At 43.1% G+C, this 24,105-nt stretch overlaps 1 long non-coding RNA gene across 1 annotated transcript; it reads right to left on the bottom strand.

The window, feature by feature from the left end:
• Positions 1-2,607: 2,607 nt before the first annotated feature.
• LOC149977412 (uncharacterized) lies at positions 2,608-23,866 on the bottom strand. The gene is made up of 3 exons (XR_016487012.1): positions 23,166-23,866; positions 22,434-22,797; positions 2,608-2,661 (listed from the first exon to the last, which is right to left on the bottom strand). It is a non-coding gene; the product is annotated as an uncharacterized LOC149977412 (long non-coding RNA).
• Positions 23,867-24,105: the final 239 nt, after the last annotated feature.

Below are 24,105 nucleotides of genomic sequence, written 5' to 3'. Positions count from 1 at the left end.
AACAGAAATGGTAACCTTGCGAAGGCTGGGATCCCAGTGATAAGGCAGTGTTTGGCTCACTCTGACTGAGGTGAGGCCTTTCATTCCACCCCAAATAACAAGGCTAGAGGGACCTTGTTATCCTCCTCACTTCTGCACCATGCCTGTCAGCCAGGCCGGCAATTACTCTGTCGGAGCGATTTGGATGGCTTTCCAAAGAGTGTGGCCTGACACCTGTCTGTTAGCTGCACTTGTCTACATATCAGACAGCTGGGTTCACCTAGTATTTAACATTTTTCAAATCTTGTGAACTTTTGATTGAGCCTGTCTAGAGTGCCATTACCATGAGCCCGTTCTCCCCATTAAGGTGCCACCAACCTCCTGTGGTACCAATTACTGTATGTATCACAGACATCCAGGGGATATTATGCTTGTGAATTAGTACACATGTCGAAAAGGTGAACAAAAGTTTTCTAAACACAGAAAAGTATGAACTGTACAGTATAACTTAAAATAGAGAAGTCATATCATTTTCAGATTTTACTGCTAACACTAGAGCCAGCATCACCTAAGGTGGCATCACAAATTAAACGTGTTTCTTTAGAATTGCACAGCAATTGGAGCATTACATTTCAGGTTGTCACCAAGGGTTGGAAAGAAGGCTGGGGGGATCGCAGTTCATTTCAGCGGCCCTGTGGACCGTGGCAATCTTTTAAAAGCTCATCATTCCCCCTAATGCTCATTAGGCTGACTGAACATGCCTTTAAAAAAGTCAGAACGCCTAACTGAGGCACTGATCCCCCTGATGCACCCTATTGTCTACAGCCTCCTCTTCGCTCCTTTTGCCTGGCACACTTTCTCAAAGAGATTCATGAGACGGAACCACTCGAAGCAGACTGAACTTCAGAAGTTTTCGCTCACTGAAACATCACTGCAGCAGTGTGTAAAGTTGTTTTTCTATCGCTCATATCTTCCCCTCCATCTGATCATCCATCTGTGGTCACTCTGCAATATTTTGTAAACACACAATCTGAGAAGGACTTATAAATATTTATGGTGTTACAAACAGCAGTACATACTAATAACAGCTGCTTTCCTCCTGTGACAACACCTGTTTGCAACATCAATTAACTACAAGCTAATTATACTTCCAAAATAATTGTATTAGCCTCCTCACAGTTTGGTGGATGAATCCACTACACCTTACTTAAGAATAGCTACAATGATTTGTTCAGTAATAGTGTCCTCACTATATCATTATACGGATGTATTGAGTGTCATGACAACCATCTCTTTGTGTCATGTATGGCATACAGCTGGACCTGTGGGGTTTCCTCTGCTCTGGACCCAGACTCCATGTGGGTCCACATCACAAGTTATCCCTCTATCAGGAACAGGGTGTAGACATCAGACAGATACGATCTCTGTCAGTGCCATTGGCCAGGACACGATTAAGAGTGCAGATCTCCATGGGCAAAAATGCTTTTCTTTTCCAAACACATTGGAATTGTGGAGTATTGTGTCAAGGTGTATGAATACTTTCTGAAGGCAGTGTATGTATGGCTCACACATAGATCACATGAGCTTTATTAGTTAAGTTATTAGTTAAGTTTGCAGTGTATGTATGGCTCACACATAGATCACATGAGCTTTATTAGTTAAGTTTGGGGGTGACTGGACTCTAATTCACTGGGCCCCAGACTGATAGATGATTTGCCAGGTTTCTTTCCAATGGCCCACCCAATCGCTGTCCCTATGTTTATGGCTTGAGTCAGGTGAACTCAAACTTTAAATTTCACGTAAACATTTTACAATATTGTCCTGTGCTTATTACATGATGGTCCTGTGTCCCGGGCCAGGTTAAGTCTACCCCAGATTTTTAAAAAGTTATTATTTTAGTGCCTTGTTACAAACAGGATGCATGTTTTGGTATATTTTTCTTCTGTAACCTCTGTCAAAAACATGCATCCTGTTTGTAACAAGGCACTAAAATAATACTACAAAAAAACGTGGCTAAGTAATACACTTTCAGTCCTGAATACAAAGTGTTATGTTTGGGGCATATCCATTATATACCTTGCGGTTACTAGTCCATTACTGCATCATGTTATGTGTATGCTTGTAATTGTTAAGAACTGGGGAGTTTTTCCGGATAAAAAATACAATTATAGAGGAAAACCTGGTTCAGTCTGCACTGGAGTTGCTTACCAAGATATTGGTGAATGTCAGTGGCCAAGTTACAATTTATTTTTATTATTATTTTTTGAATTTTTACCCCTTTTTCTCCCCAAATTTCATGGTATCCAATTGTTGTAGTAGCTACTATCTTGTCTCATCGCTACAACTCCCAAAGTCATGCGTCCTCCGATACACAACCCAGCCAGCTGTACTGCTTCTTAACACAGCGCGCATCCAACCCGGAAGCCAGCCGCACCAATGTATCGGAGGCTACACCGTGCACTTGGCAACCTTGGTTAGCGCGCACTGCGCCCGACCCACCACAGGAGTCGCTGGTGCGCGATGAGACAAGGACATCCCTACCGACCAAGCCCTCCCTAACCCAGACGGCGCTAGGCCAATTGTGCGTTGCCCCACGGACCTCCCAGTCGCGGCCGGTTACGACAGAGCCTGGGCATGAACCCAGGGACTCTGATGGCACAGCTGGCGCTGCAGTACAGCGCCCTTAACCACTGCGCCACCCGGGAGGCCCCGAGTTACAATTTTGACTTAAATCTACTTTGGAAAGAACTGAAAATGGTTGTCTAGCAATGATCAACAACCAATTTGACAGAGCTTTAATCATTTTAATCATGGGCAAATGTTGCACAATCCTGGTGTGGAAAGCTCTTAGAGACCTACCTAGAAAGAGCTGTAATCAATGCCAAAGGTGCCAAAGGTGCTTCTACAAAGTATTGACTCAGGGATGTGAATAGTTATGTAAATGAGATAGTTCTGTATTTGTGGAACATTTTTTTAAATACATTTTGAATTCAGGCTGTAACACAACAAAATGTAGAATAAGTCAAGGTGTATGAATACTTTCTGAAGGCAGTGTATGTATGGCTCACACATAGATCACATGAGCTTTATTAGTTAAGTTTGGGGGTGACTGGACTCTAATTCACTGGGCCCCAGACTGATAGATGATTTGCCAGGTTTCTTTCCAATGGCCCACCCAATCGCTGTCCCTATGTTTATGGCTTGAGTCAGGTGAACTCAAACTTTAAATTTCACGTAAACATTTTACAATATTGTCCTGTGCTTATTACATGATGGTCCTGTGTCCCGGGCCAGGTTAAGTCTACCCCAGATTTTTAAAAAGTGTCTAAATGGAGAATCTGTATTGATAGTGCATTTGAGAAATATAAATTGGAGGCCAGTGGCCAAGTTAAATGGAGAGGATGGAGAGGATGGTATTAAAGAATTTGGCAGACTGATGAATGTGGCTTGGCACAGTTATGCATTGTTGAGAGCCAACAGTTCTTTTAATTCCATAGATTTTTGCTAATCAATTACAATAGCAGGAATGAGTTTAATCTTTCCAAGTCTCCGTCTTGGAGCTAACTTGGAGAAAATTAAATTTCCAGTAACAACAACAAAAATCCCAGAAATGACCATCTTTAAAGAATGAACACACTTAATATGAATATTAGTCTAAATAACCCAGCATAGCGACGGGCGTGTAATTACAACTTCATTTAATGAACATGGTTGCTGGGGTTGGCGTAATCAGCGGCTCGTTTTGATTTGCTTTGGCGGTGCCTCAGCCACCGCTTTCCCACTGGTATACTGTGAAATATGAAAGGGGTTCAATATATTTCGAGCAGCAATACTGATTTGATTATGACCATCGTAATAATGGCTGCTGCTGTTTTGCTTCCACTGGAACGTTTGGATGGGAGCCATGGATTTTAAGATGAACAAACCATCTTGTTTTTATTTAGTACACACTGCATCTAGCAACATATCTTTAACTGAAAATATGAAGGAGGGCAGTGGACGTGAATGTAATGCTTTAGAACATATTTCAATATGCTATACAAATATACCATGCTATATATATATATATATATATATATATATATATATATATAGAGAGAGAGAGAGAGAGAGAGAGAGAACTGCACCAGAGATGATAATTTATTGAGTAGACGCTAGTCATTGCTGCTAACCTCTAAGAATCATACTAAGTGTTTTGAAATAGCTGTTTCTATCACAAGCTAGCTGACAAGCGCCACCAAATCCCTGCATGCCGCACACATCTAACACACAAACAGTGCGTAACAACAACGTGTGTGACATGAATGTGCGCGTTTGACATTTTCCTGTATATGTGTTCGGCAGCAGGTGTGTAGGTTTGGACTTACGTGTTTCGACAATGTTTGAGCCGCACCACTAGATGGCAATGATCCGGCACAGCCAATTAAAAACCAGCCGGGAAGTTTTTAGTTGTCTGAGGGAACACCACATCGTTTTCCCCTCAGATGTAATCGTTGCTATTTACGACAGGCGGATTCCGCACCGACCTTTGTTATGAATCCGCGCCTACTGTTCGCTTGACTGACAAGCCAGCCTCGGAAAAGGTAGAAAACTCTTTGAAAATCAGATCATTGGGGACATTCCCGACATTCCCAGTGACAGCTTGGAGGGAGCCGAGTCGCACAGCATTAGGATGAGAATCATTCCTCTATTTCCTATGTCTATTTCAGTCACTGATGACTCACGGTGACAAATATATTATTTCTGTAACACACATGTCCCCGTTTCAGTTGAATAAGATAGAATTATGGTTGTCATATTTCTAATACACTTTGACCAAAGGTTTTGAGCTTGTGGGCTTCCATTTTGTTTCGATTGATCATGTTAATAGGAAGCAGGTTTTTTCTCTGGCTGTAGTTTGGCCTTGCTGTACAGCGTATATGTTATATTTAAAGAAGCAGGCAACTGAACAGAATCCTCTCTACCGGACCTGAACTGGTGTTTTAAGGTAGTAGTCCATTGAAGGTAGTCTCTTTAATTTTTGCCAATCTATCTCCCGTGAAGAGAGGAAATTAAGGTGTTTTCAGTCTGTCAGACGAGCAGGAAGCCAGACAAGTGTTAGGTGATGAGTGTGTGTGTGATGAAGGAAAAGGGTAAGAGATTGGAAAAAGAAAATTGAGAAAAAAAGGAACTCGTAATATCTGTAAGTACTCCACTGTTGTCAACAGCCAACAAGCAGCAAAAGAGGGATTGTAATGCTGAGTAGATCCATTGGGTGTAATGCATGGAGATGTTTCACTATGGACAGCATTCTGACTTGAGATCCATACAGATGTTTTACTATAGACAGCATTCTGACTTGAGAACCATACAGATGTTTCACTATGGACAGCATTCTGACTTGAGAACCATACAGTATTATTTCCATTAATGATTTAGGTGAAAATAGGAGTTTTGCATTCATCAGAACTCTGAATCCCCCTAAATGCGATATGTCTTTTACAAACCTTCAACAAAAGTACAGTCCTCCCGAGTAGTCCTTCGATTGGTTGAATATGCTATCAACTGGTAATTGGCTTCTGAAAGCAATGAATCACTATTCACCCTTCTATTTCATTCAATATGAACCAATTTCTTCCATAAACACTGACATAGTTAACACACAGACAAGCCCGTTAAGCCTAGCCAGGGATGATGATTTATTTTCCTATTGTAATTCTGATGACTTAGGCCCACTAGGATCGGTAATTGGCCCTATCACAATTCAACCCTTCAGGGGCTGAGCCTCCATTAACGAGAAGCTGTAAAAAATTAAAAAAGAGAAGACAATTACACTAAATCAATCAGGAAGTGAAAATGGAGCGTTTATGAAAAGCAATGACAAAAGAGACCAGCGCCACAATGTCTCCTGTAGAACCCATGTTCCATTGTCTACTGCTTTTGTGACCAACATCTGAAAAAAAACCTTGGAAAAACACCACCTCTGTTGTGTCAGCCTATTTATCTCAATTCCATTATGATGCTCTTTCTCTTGGGATTGACAAGAAAAGCAGGGTGAAAACAAAAGATATCTTTTACAAGCAAACCAATCACGTCATGCATATTCACAGTGCTGTCTATATTTTCCCTTTGCAAAGTGTAGGGCAGTGCAGTGATTAGGTTCCAAGGCTGTGGTGTCCACACAGGAAGCACGCACAGACGTGAACATGCTCTCTCTCTCTCTCTCTCACAAACACACACACATGATTGTATACTCTCACTCCCACCTCTGTTGTTCACACATCATCCATACCCTCTCTTTTCACATGTACACACAGATAAATAAATACCATCACACACACACACACACATGCACAAATAATGTCACATAAGCATACAGTACCAAATATGGCTATCTTCTCATCACAACACAACTGATTGGCTCAAACGCATTTAAGAAGGAAAGAAATTTCACAAATGACCTTTTAACAAGGCACATCAGCTAATTGAAAAGCATTCCAGGTGACTACCTCATGAAGCTGGTTGAGAGAATGCCAAGAGTGTGGAAAGCTGTCATCAATGCAAAGGGTGGCAATAAAAAAGATGTTGATAGGTTTAACACTTTTTTGGTGTTATGTGTGTTATGTGTTATTTCATAATTTTGATGTCTTCATTATTATTCTACAATGTAGAAACCCTTAAATGAGAAGGTGTGTCCAAACGTTTGACTGGTACTGTACATAAACACACACATGCAGTATGCCTAGTGTTTGTCCTTCCCTGGTGTCCCTGTAGTGGTGGTGGTGGTGGTGCCCCTGTAGTAGTGGTGCTGGTATCAATGCCCTGTAGTAGTGGAGCTGGGGTCAATGCCCTGTAGTAGTGGAGCTGGTGTCATGTCCCTGTAGTAGTGGAGCTGGGGTTAAGGCCCTGTAGTAGTAGAGCTGGGGTCAAGGCCCTGTAGTAGTGAAGCTGGTGTCATGTCCCTGTAGTAGTGGAGCTGGTGTCATGTCCCTGTAGAAGTGGAGCTGGGGTCAAGGCCCTGTAGTAGTGGTAATGATGTCCCTGTAGTAGTGGAGCTGGTGTCCCTGTGGTAGTGGTGCTGGTGTCAAGGCCCTGTAGTAGTGGAGCTAGTGTCAAGGCCCTGTAGTAGTGGAGCTGGTGTCATGTCCCTGTAGTAGTGGAGCTGGTGTCATGTACCTGTAGAAGTGGAGCTGGGGTCAAGGCCCTGTAGTAGTGGTAATGATGTCCCTGTAGTAGTGGAGCTGGTGTCCCTGTGGTAGTGGTGCTGGTGTCAAGGCCCTGTAGTAGTGGAGCTAGTGTCAAGGCCCTGTAGTAGTGGAGCTGGTGTCATGTACCTGTAGAAGTGGAGCTGGGGTCAAGGCCCTGTAGTAGTGGTGCTGATGTCCCTGTAGTAGTGGAGCTGGTGTCCCTGTAGTAGTGGTGCTGGTGTTAAGGCCCTGTAGTAGTGGAGCTGGTGGCAAGGCCCTCTAGTAGTGGAGCTGGTGTCAAGGCACTGTAGTAGTGGAACTGGTGTCCCTGTAGTAGTGGTGCTGGTGTCAAGGCCCTGTAGCAGTGGAGCTGGTGTCAAGGCCCTCTAGTAGTGGAGCTGGTGTCAAGGCACTGTAGTAGTGGTGATGGTGTTAAGGCCCTGTAGTAGTGGAGCTTGTGTCAAGGCCCTGTAGTAGTGATGCTGGTGTCCCTGTAGTAGTGGAGCTGGTGTCCCTGTAGTAGTGGTGCTGGTGTCCCTGTACTAGTGGAGCTGGTGTCAAGGCCCTGTAGCAGTGGAGCTGGTGTCAAGGCCCTCTAGTAGTGGAGCTGGTGTCAAGGCACTGTACTAGTGGTGATGGTGTTAAGGCCCTGTAGTAGTGGAGCTTGTGTCAAGGCCCTGTAGTAGTGATGCTGGTGTCAAAGCCCTGTAGTAGTGATGCTGGTGTCCCTGTAGTAGTGGAGCTGGTGTCCGTGTAGTAGTGTAGCTGGTGTCCATGTAGCAGTGGTGCTGGTGTCCCTGTAGTAGTGGAGCTGGTGTCAAGGCGCTGTAGTAGTGATGCTGGTGTCAATGCCCTGTAGTAGTGGAGTCGGTGTCCCTGTATTAGTGGAGCTGGTGTCTCTGTGGTAGTGGAGCTGGTGTCAAGGCCCTATAGTAGTGGTGCTGGTGTCCCTGTGGCAGTGGAACTGGTGTCAAAGCCCCGTAGTAGTGGAGCTGGTACTGGTGTCCGTGTACTAGTGGAGCTGGTATCCCTGTAGTTGTGGAGCAGGTGTCAAGGCCCCGTAGTAGTGGTGCTAGTGTCCCTGTAGTAGTGGAGCTGGTGTCAAGGCCCTGTAGTAGTGGTGCTGGTGTCCCTGTAGTAGTGGAGCTGGTGTCAAGGCCCTGTAGTAGTGGTGCTTGTGTCCCTGTACTAGTGGAGCTGGTAACAAGGCCCTGTAGTAGTGGAGCTGGTGTCCCTGTGGTAGTGGTGCTGGTGTCAAGGCACTGTAATAGTGGTGCTTGTGTTAAGGCCCTGTAGTAGTGGAGCTGGTGTCAAGGAGCTGTAGTAGTGGACCTGGTGTCCCTGTAGTAGTGGTGCTGGTGTCAAGGCACTGTAATAGTGGTGCTGGTGTTAAGGCCCTGTAGTAGTGGAGCTGGTGTCAAGGAGCTGTAGTAGTGGAGATGGTGTTAAGGCCCTGTAGTAGTGGCGCTTGTGTCAAGGCCCTGTAGTAGTGATGCTGGTGTCAAGGCCCTGTAGTAGTGATGCTGGTGTCAAGGCCCTGTAGTAGTGGAGCTGGTGTCCCTGTAGTAGTGGAGCTGGTGTCAATGCCCTGTAGTATTGGTGCTGGTGTCCCTGTAGTAGTGGAGCTGGTGTCCATGTAGCAGTGGTGCTGGTGTTAAGGCCCTGTAGTAGTGGTGCTGGTGTCCCTGTAGTAGTGGAGCTAGTCTCAAGGCGCTGTAGTAGTGATGCTGGTGTCAATGCCCTGTAGTAGTGGAGTTGGTGTCCCTGTAGTAGTGGAGCTGGTGTCCCTGTAGTAGTGGAGCTGGTGTCCCTGTGGTAGTGGAACTGGTGTCAAGGCGCTGTAGTAGTGGTGCTGGTATCCCTGTGGCAGTGGAGCTGGTGTCAAAGCCCCGTAGTAGTGGAGCTGGTACTGGTGTCCCTGTACTAGTGGAGCTGGTGTCAAGGCCCTGTAGTAGTGGTGCTGGTATTTTTGCTGGTGTCCCCGTATTAGTGGTGCTGGTATCCCTGTAGTTGTGGAGCAGGTGTCAAGGCCCCGTAGTAGTGGTGCTAGTGTCCCTGTAGTAGTGGAGCTGGTGTCAAGGCCCTGTAGTAGTGGTGCTGGTGTCCCTGTACTAGTGGAGCTGGTAACAAGGCCCTGTAGTAGTGGTGTTGGTGTCCCTGTGGTAGTGGAGCTGGTGTCCCTGTGGTAGTGGAGCTGGTGTCAAGGCCCTGTAGTAGTGGTACTGGTGTCCCTGTACTAGTGGAGCTGGTGTCAAGGCCCTGTAGTAGTGGTGCTGGTATTTTTGCTGGTGTCCCTGTATTAGTGGTGCTGGTATCCCTGTAGTTGTGGAGCAAGTGTCAAGGCCCTGTAGTAGTGGTGCTGGTGTCCCTGTAGTAGTGGAGCTGGTGTCAAGGCCCTGTAGTAGTGGTGCTGGTGTCCCTGTACTAGTGGTGCTGGTGTCAAGGCCCTGTAGTAGTGGTGCTGGTAACAAGGCCCTGTAGTAGTGGTGAGGGTGTCCCTGTACTAGTGGAGCTGGTGTCCCTGTGGTAGTGGAGCTGGTGTCAAGGCCCTGTAGTAGTGGTGAGGGTGTCCCTGTACTAGTGGAGCTGGGGTCAAGGCCCTGTAGTAGTGGTGCTGGTATCCCTGTGGCAGTGAAGCTGATGTCAAAGCCCCGTAGTAGTGGAGCTGGTGTCAAAGCAATGTAGTAGTGGTGCTGGTAACAAGGTCCTGTAGTAGTGGTGCTGGTATCCCTGTAGTAGTGGTGCTGATGTACCTGTAGTAGTGGTGCTGCTATCAATGCCCTGTAGTAGTGGAGCTGGTGTTCCTGTAGTAGTGGTGCTGCTATCAAAGCCCTGTAGTAGTGGTGCTGGTGTCAAGGCCTTGTCGTAGTGGCACGTTGACATTTATTCTTGTCCTTGAGGCAGAACTGATTTCCCCTTAGATATGCCAGCTGCAATGTCAAAATTTGTTATAACCTACAAATTCATAAAAACAAAAATGTTTTAGTTTTAATTTATTGTTAAGGTTAGGCATTAGGGTTGGCAGTGTGGTTAAGGTGTTAAAATCAGATTTTATGACTTTGTGGCTGTGCCAGCTAGTGACCACTCTGCAGAGCTGCCTCCAGAACACGTTAACCTGCGAAATAATAATGCTGGTGCCAAGGCCCATTATGGAGGCAATTCATCTCCGTCTTCCTCTTCACCTGGAGACACACCCTTTCCCCTCTAGGTCTGCTTTCGTGAGGAGGGGCTGTGTGTGTGTGTGTGTGTGTGTGTGTGTGTGTGTGTGTGTGTGTGTGTGTGTGTGTGTGTGTGTGTGTGTGTGTGTGTGTGTGTGTGTGTGTGTGTGTGTGTGTGTCTCTTGAAATCCACAAACACACATGAAAACATACATTTGGGTCTGATACTCAAATTGCTGTGATTGGTAGAAAGAAAACAAGCAATGAGATTGGATTGTATGGTTTACCTGTTTATCTGTTTTGAGGTAAATGTCTCAAATTGGTGTCTATATGTGAAATAATTGTGTTGAACTATAAGTGCCTCTTTGCTCTTCTATGCTATGATATCGATGGGTGCTTCCCTAATTTGAAGACCCATTGGGAATTCTAGCAGACATCCCTTGCCAAATATAGTGTGATTACTCAAAGAAAATTGCATAGACAGAGCAATGGGGGTTTCAGTGCGAAAGGCTCAACAGTGCCTCTGACAGGTTTCTTATTAAAGTGCATTTGTGCCATTATATCTTCTAGGAGTGTTACCCAGAACATCTCATCTAGAGAGCCCTGTACAGGTTTGAATTGACTGAATCTTACTTTTGCAATATTCCTATAGAGAGAAACATTTGACGTTTTTATTTGTAATTTCTTTCATGTGTGCATTTGTTATGTAACACTTTCCTTTACAGGCACCTTATTACAATGTTATTATTCGGGTGCAGTGTAACAAGTCTTTTAACACATTGTACCATTTTTTCAAATGTAATTACGATGCATTGCAATTTGCTATGTAAGTACATAATGTTGTTTATCAGTAATAGCAAGAGCAATATAAGTATTGTGGGTATAGAAGACCTCAGCTAGCATTGCTAATGTATAAAAGTAGTGCTTAATCAAAGTAACCCCCCACCCCATCATTGGAATTTGACCGGTCTGGGTTCTCCACTCTGATCCCATCTGATCTGGGCTGTACAGTGAGATGTAGCGCGTAGTCCATCACAGTCCACCACATTCCCACCTCTATTCGTCATGTCGGAATCTAGGGAAGCACAATGGCACACATTCTCACCAATGAGCTCCAAGTCTCACCAATGAGCTCTTATGCGAGCCCAATCCACCTCTCTAGTCCTTAGAATAGTCTCTCCCGTACATAAAGTCTCTTAAGTTTAGCATATTTTATGAAGACGCCACAAGCCATTGTTGTTTATATGCATACAGATTAATAATCTATTTTTAGTGGGAGAAATTAGAAAATGAAAACCAGCATTGGCTCAGCTGTCTGGACACCAAAGAGCTTATGAATGTGATTTGTATCCTTCTTTTGTGTTGCTGGGGTTGGTAATAAAAACCATGGAGACTGGTAAATGATAGCAATGGGATGCAGGGACGCCATTTTGTTAGCCAGGCTCATTGCGATGGGCATTCGTGAGGATTTAGAAGGGTGTGTTCCCTAGCAGATAAGCCCATTCTGCTCCTCCCTCTAGACAAAAGGCCCCATATTTGGCCAACTGCAGCTCCAAATAACAAAGTCCAAGGGGCATTTGGGCAGTGGTGTTAGAGTGAGGAGAGGAGGAGGTCACACACACACACATAGACACACAAACAAGTATGCTATAGCACATACACACACCGTACTGTATATAGAAACAAACTCCTTCACACACACACACACAAATGCACACCCTGATGTTCGACACCCTGATGTTCGACACCCTGATGAGCAGGCTCTCCACTCAGTCGAGTGTTGTTTGCACCACAGAAGTCAAAAGGACATAAAGGCTTCAGGGGTTGATACTGGCCAGGCGGCCAATGGGAAACCTGTTCAAAAGAGAGGATTTGTGGAATATTGAGCAGTTGAGGGATAGGAAAGGGCACTTTTGCCAAAAAAATATTCTGTTTTGTCTCGTGGTGCTCTTGGGAAAGGCTAGAGGCACTGCCAGGATAAAGGACAAAAAGACAGAGACTGCCTAAATATAAAAAGATGGCAGTTCATTCCATTCTGGCGTTTTCATCCCCATTCTGTTTGGTCTGTGTGTGCTTTGCATTGCAGTTGGCAGAAACAAGAACATATTTGGAGAGAAGAAGCTCACTTCTTACTTACGGTGATATAAAGACTGGTTATAATAGGAAAATGAATAACGGATATTATAAATAAAAATACCTTTTACTTATTGTTGACTCTAGGTATGATTATGTTGACCACAGTTCAATATTCGAACCAGCAATTAACAACGTCAACTTCATCAACAACAACTTCAGGTTACCTATAATCTTGCACGCAACAGTCCTCAATCATAACTCGATATGCAACATTTACAATCCCCACGGGTGTATGCTTTTTTTTACCCTGTTTGATCAGTTCTATTAGCATCTGTATGGCAGTGAATGACTGAAATTGGAACGAGCAGCTTTCAAGGTTTATGGATTCGGTTGTACAGAGCCTTGTTGCTCGAGGGTAACAGACAGGCCCTCTGTAATGTTTCTAGTTGTATTGGCACTGTATCTCCTTATCCATGAATGAGTTAATTTAGTCCAATCTGCTTCCAATGGTAATTATTATGCGGAGATGCTGATAATGGATTTCTAGCGCGCGACAACAAAGTGTTGCTGAAGTCCATTCATCATTAGCGACGCCTGATCATTTGGCTTTCTTCCATCTCCGAGTTACGTCAACACGACGTACAGAGCAAGGGCTTCCATTTCAGTCTGTACCGTCTACATTTACAATAACATCAATCGTGTGATGGACTACTTTGTCAATGTCGTTTTCATTAAACACAAACCTTTGATCTGCTGCGAGTCATTGGTTTTGAAATATTTTCAGGAATGTTCGTGAATTCCTTGCAATCCCTTTTTGGCTTCAAGTCCACTGCCAGGACATATCAGATTACCTCCTCATGAGACTGACACAGTGGCTCTGATGATGTGTTATGATAGGTTACAACAACTGACAATGACAGGAAATTCTACCACTCCTAGTATATTGTCTACCAGTGTATTTCTATTGGACCAGACATTGCTCTCACAACCACCGGAGGAGAGATGTGAGCTGCAAAACAAGTTTTACAAAACCCATGTTGACAAAATTACTTTCCTATCCACAAACTCCAAACTGAAGGGGAATTGGCGTAATGCATTTGAGTTGCATGACATTGTCCTGCCAAGAGTTGTTGAATATCTCTTCATTTTCAAACATAATAGGAACAATGCTAATTTGACATGATAGGTGGGTAACCAAACGCTATTCTCAAAATGTGTTTACCCTCCACGACACCCTTGTTTAGCACCACACCTTTTTCCCTCTACTTCCTCAAGTGAGGTGTGAATAGGTGTGTCAGCTTTCTGTCCTTCGGGTAAGGTGATCAATACGTCAGGGGGACCGTTCCCACTGATGTAAGGCCAATTCTCCAAACAGTGGGCTTGTGGAAGAAGTGAGAGAAGTGCCGACTTGTGGGAAAAAAGTCAAAGCAAGTTTTCGTCATTGACTTGGCCCAGGCTGTCTCACCCTCCCATTCCCTGTCATTGATCAGTAATCTCCTGTGGGCGGACGAGGTGGAATGAGCAGCATGCTGAGTGTTCGACATGTGGTGGAGGGAAGCTTGTGGCATCTTTATGGATTTCTCTGCTTGCTTCCTGATGTAGTGGTGGTCAGGCACACGGTCTAGGTTGTGCTCTCTCCTTGTATTTTCTTCTGTGTCTCTCTGTAATTAAATTAATCACATTGTGTCCTCTCTTTGTTCTGTTATTCACTATTCTTTGTCGGACCCCTCTTTTTCTTTTGTGCTCTTTCTCTCCCTCTCCTTGTGACACTGCGGCATAGAATGTGTGATGCAACCGTATATATATATATATTTTTTTTAAATGGCTGTAGTTCGATTTCTCTCATATGCACGAGCATCTGAAAGATTATTTGTGGTATAATTGTAATCAATGACTTCAACATGTGAAATGGTTGTAATTTCTGCCTGACCGTGAACTGCATGTCATGCTATCGTTGCATCAGGATGCTCTTTGTGTCAGCCTTCGAAGACAGTATAGTGTCAATACACAGAGCAGCTCTCCATTTCCCAAGTCACATGGGGTCTCAATAGTAACCGCACCAGCAATACCAATGAGGTGTGTTAAACAAGTGCTGTTGACCACCCATTGAAGGTAGCAGTTATGGAGAGCAGTGGAGGCTGGTGGGAGGAACTATAGGAGGATGGGCTCGTTGTCATGGCTGGAATGGAGTCAAACCTGTGGTTTTCAAATGTTGCATATGTTTAATATCGTTCCATTAATTCCATTCCAGACATTAAAATGAACCCATCCTCCTGTAGCTCCTCCCGCCAGCCTCAACTGATGGAGAGGGAGCCCTTCCTTATAGCTGGTTCTTCTCCCATAGGGACAGAGCAGCAATCCCACTGAGCAAAAACTGGTTGAATCAACGTTGTTTCCACATCATTTCAACCCACAAAAATCTGTGATGACGTCGAATCAATGTGGGAAAGTAATTGGATTTGCAAAAAGTCATCAATGTAAGGGCATTTAGTCTTTTTTGCACTCAACTTTTTACCTGAATCCAATGAAATGGTGAAATGTTTAGTTAATTTCACGTTGAATTCACGTTAATTGACAACTCAAACAAATGTAGATCTAACTAGACGTTGAACTGACGTCTGTGCCCAGTGGGTGATTCCATCCATCTAGAATTGTCTTCATCCCAACCTTGAAATCTCCCACAGACCCTGATTCAACCTTTAGACCCCATGAAAAATAGGCGCTAGAGATTTCAATGATAACAAATTTAGGATTATTCATGAAGTTCCATTTACTCATTTCTACCAGGTGAATTCTGATGTAACTAACCACACAACAGGGCTCTGAGAGAAAGACAATGGATAATTGTTATTCATTGTTACACAGCAATGAGTATTACAGTAAATAGTGTTAGCTGATTGGGTGTTTCATGCGGTCATTAGAGGATAAACCTTACAGTTGAGTACAACTGTCTGTAACATTTGATCTGATTCTGAGGTAGACTAGATTGGGAAACATTTGATGAGGCAGCAGAGAGATAGGACCAAGAAGGAGATGGAGGAGAGGACTGATGCTGGGTGCAGGTACAGTATATTTATAGTCTACTTGAGAGAGGTAGTGCTGTAGGGAAGCCGCTGGCATTTTGAGGTGCAGATGAGTTATATCTGCAACGTTATTGATCATCAGTGCAACCGAAAAATAGACTTGGCTGCTCCATCGTTACTCTCTTTTATTTGAAGTGCAACCCCAGAAAGAACATGCGCATGCAGGAAGGAACACACACACACACACACACACACACACACACACACACACACACACACACACACACACACACACACACACAGGAAAGACTAATTTTATCACCCTGATTATTTCCCACTGCAAGGAGCCAGATACTATTACCCAGGGAACACTTCTTTCTTCCAGGCTTTTAGACATGTTTTTTTCCCCATTGCTTTAATTCCGCTGTTGAAGCGATTTTCCCTTATGAGGCTGCATTTGCATGTCCTCCAACTCCTCCTCCAATCACTCCCTTTGTCACTTTATAGAATTCCTTTGTTGTTATTTTCAGTTTAATGGCATCTAGGCATGATTAAGCTTTGCGCTCATTCAGTGTTCTTCCTCCTTGCACAACACAGAATCAAAATAACGCTTACGCATTTCCGGTGGGAGAACAAGGATTGGCCTGGATTGCTCTGCTTTTTTTATCCTACAGATCAATTGAGGCTCGGCGCACACCGATAGTCTGACTAAACAATGGAGTAGAAGATCTATTGTTGTGCAACAGAGACATGAAAGCAATTGCGCCAACACGAGGTACAGATGTAGGATCTTAATTTGAACCAGTTTTCTACAGCTGGAAAATAATCCTGCTGCAACAGGAAACGTGAATTATTATATGGATTATAATTAATGGACATTTTTGTAGGGGTTGATACATTTTTCAGAAGGGGATATCAATACTGAAATTTCAAAGCGGAAATTGCTAACTTTAGAATCCTTTTTAAACCTCAAATACACTAACTATTTGCATTTCATACAACAGTACATTGCTGGAAAGTTGTCCCGTAACAGGGTGATCAAATTAAGATCCTACATCTGTATTGGTAGATAGCATTCATCAGGGAGCGATGGATAAATGACTTATCGTTTGCCTAAAACGCTCACACACATGCCATCTCTACCTTCTACACTCATTTAGTTCTCCCTGAGCAACGCAATTATCTTTTCATTCATTTTCAGACAGGAGGGAGAGCGCCGGCCAGGCTTTGTGGCACCATACAAAGGCAGCAATCGATATGCAGCAATAACTCGTGATCACAGGGAATGCTGTATGGGATGCTAAAACTCGAACATGCAATCTACCATGAAAACCAGGAGGATATACACCCCAGCAAACTACTAGTGATACACAATTAAGATTAAACGAAAAGAAAATGGACAAATTGTGTTCATTGCGAAGATAATAAAGGGCTTCATTTTTTCTAGAATGGTACAACGGTCCCAAAGATGATTTCAGGTCTTCAATGTGAATTTTTGAGTCATAGCTGGAAATAAGAATATTTCTCCATATGACACAATGTATTAATAAAAAAAACGATATTTCTTCAGTTTAATCCTCTCTTCAGTTTAAAGGCCTATTATATCTAGTGATGAATCATAAGTCATGTTCTGGGATGTACCTCTGCTTCTGTAATGTGAAGTTAATGGTGTATTTGCATTTCAGCCCAGTGTGCACTCTAAGGTAATATAACATGTCAAACACTCATAAATGCACATAAGTGTAGTGCATGTGTGTGTGTGCGTGATTGATACTGCATTTGTGTGCATAGACATTTGTGTGTGTGTCTTTGTGTGTGTACGTGTACTTGTTGATACAACAGTGGATAAAATGGGGAGAAGTCTGTGCATAATAAAGCGCTGCTCTGCCTTCTTAAAACTTCTTGACGCACCCATCCCGTTAGCGAGATCATTTTCGTCAACATCCGCTGAATTGCAGAGCGCCAAATTCAAATTAAAGTACTAAAAATATTACATTTTCATGAAATCACAAGTGCAATATACAGTGGGGCAAAAAAAGTATTTAGTCAGCCACCAATTGTGCAAGTTCTCCCACTTAAAAAGATGAGAGAGGCCTGTAATTTTCATCATAGGTACACTTCAACTATGACAGACAAAATGAAAAGAAAAATGTGGGATTTGTAATGAATTTATTTGCAAATTATGGTGGAAAATAAGTATTTGGTCACCTACAAACAAGCACAATTTCTGGCTCTCACAGACCTGTAACTTCTTCTTTAAGAGGCTCCTCTGTCCTCCACTCGTTACCTGTATTAATGGCACCTGTTTGAACTTGTTGTCAGTATAAAAGACACCTGTCCACAACCTCAAACAGTCACACTCCAAACTCCACTATGGCCAAGGCCAAAGAGCTGTCAAAGGACACCAGAAACAAAATTGTAGACCTGCACCAGGCTGGGAAGACTGAATCTTGGTTTGAAGAAATCAACTGTGGGAGCAATTATTAGGAAATGGAAGACCTACAAGACCACTGATAATCTCCCTCGATCTGGGGCTCCACGCAAGATCTCACCCCGTGGGGTCAAAATGATCACAAGAACGGTGAGCAAAAATCCCAGAACCACACGGGGGGAGCTAGTGAATGACCTGCAGAGAGCTGGGACCAAAGTAAAAAAGCCTACCATCAGTAACACACTACACCGCCAGGGAGTCAAATCCTGCAGTGCCAGACGTGTCCCCCTGCTTAAGCCAGTACATGTCCAGGCCCATCTGAAGTTTGCTAGAGAGCATTTGGATGATCCAGAAGAAGATTGGGAGAATGTCATATGGTCAGATGAAACCAAAAAATAACTTTTTGGTCAAAACTCAACTCGTCGTGTTTGGAGGACAAAGAATGCTGAGTTGCATCCAAAGAACACCATACCTACTGTGAAGCATGGGGGTGGAAACATCAGTGAAAACATCCTTCTATCAGCAAGGGCATTGAAGATGAAATGTCTCTGGGTCTTTCAGCATGACAATGATCCCAAACACATCGCCCGGGCAACGAAGGAGTGGCTTCGTAAGAAGTATTTCAAGGTCCTGGAGTGGCCTAGCCAGTCTCCAGATCTCAACCCCATAGAAAATCTTTGGAGGGAGTTGAAAGTCCGTGTTGCCCAGCAAAAGCCCCAAAACGTCACTACTCTAGAGGAGATCAGCATGGAGGAATGGGCCAAAATACCAGCAACAGTGTGTGAAAACATTGTGAAGACAGAAAACGTTTGACCTCTGTCATTGCCAACAAAGGGTATATAACAAAGTATTGAGATAAACTTTTGTTATTGACCAAATACTTATTTTCCACGATAATTTGCAAAAAAATTCATTAAAAATCCCACAATGTGATTTTCTCATTTTCTCATTTTGTCTGTCATAGTTGAAGTGTACCTATGATGAAAATTACAGGCCTCTCATCTTTTTAAGTGGGAGAACTTGCACAATTGGTGGCTGACTAAATACTTTTTTGCCCCACTCTAGCAAAACCCAGTTTAGCTTGTTGTTAATCCACCTGGACAGTCAGATTTCAAAAAAGCTTTTAGGCGAAAGCATACCAAGCGTTTATGTAAGGGACATCTCTCTCAGCAGACAAAACATTACAAACAGCTAGCAGCAAAGTAGATTGGTCACGAAAGTCAGAAAAGCAATAAAATGAATCGCTTACCTTTGATGATCTTCGGATGTTTGCACTCACGAGACTCCCAGTTACACAATAAATGGTCCTTTTGTTCCATAAAGATTATTTTCATATCCAAAATACCTCCATTTGGTTGGCGCGTTATGTTCAGAAATCCACAGGCTCGAGCGGTCAAGACGGGGCAGACGAAAATTCTAAATAGTATCCGTAAAGTTCGTAGAAACATGTCAAACATTTTTTATAATCAATCCTCAGGTTGTTTTTACAATATATAATTTATAATATTTCAACCGGACCGTAGCATTTCAATAGGAGTGAGAGAGAAAATGTTTGCTCCAAGCTGCTCGCGCATGCAAAACGCTGCTGGCACCCAGCCATCCACTGACGCGATGTGATCCTTCTCGTTCATTTTTCAGAATAAAAGCCTGAAACTATGTCTAAAGACTGTTCAGACCATGTGGAAGCCATAGGAAAAGGAATCTGGTTGATATCCCTTTAAATGGAGGGAAGGCTTGCAATGGAACAGAGAGCTTTCAGGAAAAACAGCACTTCCTTGTTGGATTTTCCTCAGGTTTTCGCCTGCAATATCAGTTCTGTTATACTCACAGACAATATTTTGACAGTTTTGGAAACTTTAGAGTGTTTTCTATCCTAATCTGACAATTATATGCATATTCTACATTCTGGGCCTGAGAAATAGGCAGTTTCATTTGGGTACGTTTTTCATCCAAACATCAAAATACTACCCCCTACACTCAACAAGTTTTAACTACACTATCAACAAGGCAGGTCCTACAGGCTCTAGTTTTGTCGCTCCTGGACTACTGTTCAGTCGTGTGGTCAGGTGCCACAAAAAGGGATGTAAGAAAATGACAATTGACTCAGAACAGGGCAGCACAGCTGGCCCTTAAATCTACTGTACACAGAGATCTAACATTATTAATATGTACAGTATGTACATCTCTCATGGCTCAAAGTGGAAGAAAGATTGACTTCATCACTACTTGTTTTTGTAAATCAAATTTTATTGGTCACATACACATATTTAACAGATGTTATTGCGGGTGCAGCGAAATGCTTGTGTTCCTAGCTCCAACAGTACAGTAGTATCTAACAATACACAACATTACACACAAATGTAAAAGTAAAAGAATGGAATTAAGGAATATATAAATATTTGGACAATACATGCCACCAGAGGTCTCTTCACAATCCCCAAGTCCGGAACAGACTATGGGTGGCGCACAGTACTACATAGATCTATGACTACATGCAACTCTATTCCACATCAGGTAACTGATGCAAAAAAATTCAAAGATCAAAATAGACCTTATGGAACAGCAGGGACTGGGAAGAGACACACACATAGGTACAGACACACGCATATGCACACTCACACACTCTACACATATGTACATTGTAATATTGTTGAATGGTGGTATTATACATTTTTAGATACAGTATGTAGTGGTGTAATAATGTTATGTGATGTACTGTTTTATATTTAATCTTATGTGTAATGTAAGTGCCTTAATGTGATTGGACCCCAGGAAGAGTAGCTGCTGCCTTGGCAGGAACTAATGGGGATCCCTAATAAATACAAATACAAAAACAAATGTGTGTAAACACTTAGTTTTCATGCAAAGCTTGCCCCCTCTCGTTATTCCCACAAAAGCCCCCACCATCACCCCCTCACTATTCTTGAACACTTGTACATGTGTGAAATAGGACAAATATAAGCACCCATACTCTGTAGACTTAGCAACATTAACACTCCAGTCACACACACACACCCTCTCTCTCTCTCGCTTTCTCGCTCTGCTTCTTAACCTGCAGAGTCCTCCCATTGGAGAGGCATAATAGAGAGAGAGAGGGGTAATAGAGGAGAGGAGAGAGGGGGATGGATTGAGAGATAGAGAAAGAGAGGGAATAGAAAAGGAGAGAGGAGGCGTGAAATAGATTGAACTCATACACAGAAAATGTTTTATTGTCAAAACCTGATAGGTGCAGTGAAATGTGTTTTACAGGGCCAGACATAGTTGTACAGCACCCGTGGAGCAAATTAGGGTTAAGTGCCTTGCTCAAGGGCACATTGGCCGATTTTTCATTTTGTCTGCTCGGGTAATTCAGTTACTGGCCCACTGCTCTAACCGCTAAGCTACCTGTCCAAGATGAGATGAAGCGGTCCTTGTGGATGAGTGGTGAACACCTGTGTTTCCTGCAGCTATAAGTAGTGAGGGATGGTGCCTAGAAGCTATATGTATTGAGGGACGGTGCCCTACAGCTATGTGGAGTGAGGGACGGTGCCCTGCAGCTATGTGGCGTGAGGGACGGTGCCCTTCTCCATCCTTTTCAAATCAAATCAAATCATATAGTATTGGTCACAAACACATGGTTAGCAGATGTTAACGCGAGTGTAGCGAAATGCTTGTGCTCCTAGTTCCGAAATTGCAGTAATGGCTAACAAGTCATCTAACAATTCCCCAATAACTATCTAATACACACAAATCTAAAGGGGTGAATGAGAATATGTGCATTTAAGTATATGGATGAGCGATGGCCATTCGGCATGGGCAAGGTGCAGTAGACGGTATAAAATACATGTATGAGTAATGTAAGATACGTTAAAATGATTAAATTGGCATGATTTAAAGTGCCATTGTTTAAAGTGGCATTGTTTAAAGTGACTTGTGATCCATTTATTAAAGTGTCCAGTGATTGGGTCTTAATGTAGGCAGCAGCCTGTCTGAGTTAGTGATTGCTGTTTAGCAGTCTGATGGCCTTGAGATAGAAGCTGTTTTTCAGTCTCTTGGTCCCAGCTTTGATTCACCTGTACTGACCTTGCCTTCTGGATGATAGTGGTGTGAACAGGCAGCGGCTCGGATGGTTATTGTCCTTGATGAGCTTTTTGGCCTTCCTGTGACATCGGGTGCTGTAGGTGTCATGGAGGGCAGGTAGTTTGCCATCGGTGATGCGTTGTGCAGAACGCACAACCCTCTGGAGAGCCTTGCAATTGAGGGCGGTGCAGTTGCTGTACCAGGGTGGACCATTTCAGTTTGTCTGTGATGTGTACATCCAGGAACTTAAAACGTTCCACCTTCTCCACTGCTGTCCCTTTGATGTGGATAAGGGGGTGCTCCCTCTGCTGTTTCCTGAAGTCCACGATCATCTCCTTTGTTTTGTTGATGTTGAGTGAGAGGTTGCTTTCCTGACACCACACTCCAAGTGTTTGTCCCACCAACCCCTACCTCTCAATTCTCATTTACCCATCAATAACCCCCCTCCAGCCCACGCCTTCCACTCATCCCTGACCTCCAACCCCCATACTAACCCCCCGACTCCCTGAACCCCCACCCTTTACCCCAACCAGTAATCAACCTTAACCTTTCTGATCTCCCCATCCCGGATCCGGGTTCGTGAATACAGACTCAAGCTCATTACCATAACGCAACGTTAACTATTCATGAAAATCGCAAATGAAATGAAATAAATATGCTAGCTCTCAAGCTTAGCCTTTTGTTAACAACACTGTCATCTCAGATTTTCAAAATATGCTTCTCAACCATTGCAAAACAAGCATTTGTGTAACAGTATTGATGGCTAACGTAGCATTTAGCATTAGCATTCAGCTGGCAACATTTACACAAAAAAACAGAAAAGCATTCAAAAAAATCATTTACCTTTGAAGAACTTCAGATGTTTTCAATGAGGAGACTCTCAGATAGCAAATGTTCAGTTTTTCCTGAAAGATTATTTGTTTAGGACAAATCGCTCCGTTTTCTGCGTCACGTTTAGCTATGAAAAAACCCCTGTATCCAGGATTGTGTAAATCTATCAGCAAGCTCATTAGCATAACACAACGTTAACTATTTATGAAAATCGCAAATGAAATGAAATAAATATGCCATCTCTCAAGCTTAGCCTTTTGTAAACAACACTGTCATCTCAGATTTTCAAAATATGCTTCTCAACCATAGGAAAACAATCATTTGTGTAAAAGTAGCTAGCTAGAGTTAGCATTTCGCGTTAGCATTTAGCGTTAGCATTAGCGTTAGCATCCAGCACGCAACATTAACAAAAACATAAAAGCCTTCAAATAAAATAATTTACCTTTGAAGAACTTCTGATGTTTTCAATGAGGATACTCTCAGTTAGATAGCAGATGCTCAGTTTTTCCAAAAAGATTCCTTGTGTATTAGAAATAGCTCCGTTTTATACATCACATTTGGCTACCAAAAAAAATCCATAAATTCAGTCCTCAAAACGCAAACTTTTTTCCAAATTAACTCCATAATATCGACTGAAAACATGGCAAACGTTGTTTAGAATCAATCCTCAAGGTGTTTTTCACATATCTCTTCATTTATACATCGTTCTTGGACACATGCTTTCTCTCCTGAATCCCAGGAGAAAATGCCCGCACCTGAAGATTACGCACAAATTTAGACAAAGGACACCGGGCGGACCTCTGGAAAATGTAGTCTCTTATGGCCAATCTTCCAATGATATGCCTACAAATACGTCACAATGCTGCTAAGACCTTGGGCGAACGACAGAAAGTGTAGGCTCATTCCTTGCGCAATCACAGCCATATAAGGAGAGAATGGAAAACAGAGCTTCAGAAATTCTGCTAATTCCTGGGTGATGCATCATCTTGGTTTCGCCTGTAGAATGAGTTCTGGGGCACTTACAGACAAAATCTTTGCAGATTCTGAAACTTCAGAGTGTTTTCTTTCCAAAACAAGAATATGCATAGTCGAGCATCTTTTCGTGACAAAATATCGCGCTTAAAACGGGAACGTTTTTTATCCAAAAATGAAATAGCGCCCCTAGAGCTCTAAGAGGTTAAAGGGATAGTTTACCTAGCCGTTGCCACCAACCACTAACTTTAATATTGTCTATCCAAAAACCAAACGTCAATGTAGGCCAAATTAGCATGCTTTACACTTTCATGCTAACTTTCCATATCATTACCCACTCAATACCCGCTAAATACCCACTCAAAAACCTTCCTTCCCCTACTCTCCTGCCTTGTCCATCCTCATCCCCT

The sequence above is a fragment of the Oncorhynchus mykiss genome, chromosome 15, assembly GCF_057628025.1.
Source record: "Oncorhynchus mykiss isolate SJ-2025 chromosome 15, ASM5762802v1, whole genome shotgun sequence".
Classification (NCBI taxonomy): domain Eukaryota; kingdom Metazoa; phylum Chordata; class Actinopteri; order Salmoniformes; family Salmonidae; genus Oncorhynchus; species Oncorhynchus mykiss.
The sequence above is the reverse complement of the archived record's forward strand: the minus strand, read 5'-3'. Positions and strand labels throughout refer to the sequence as shown.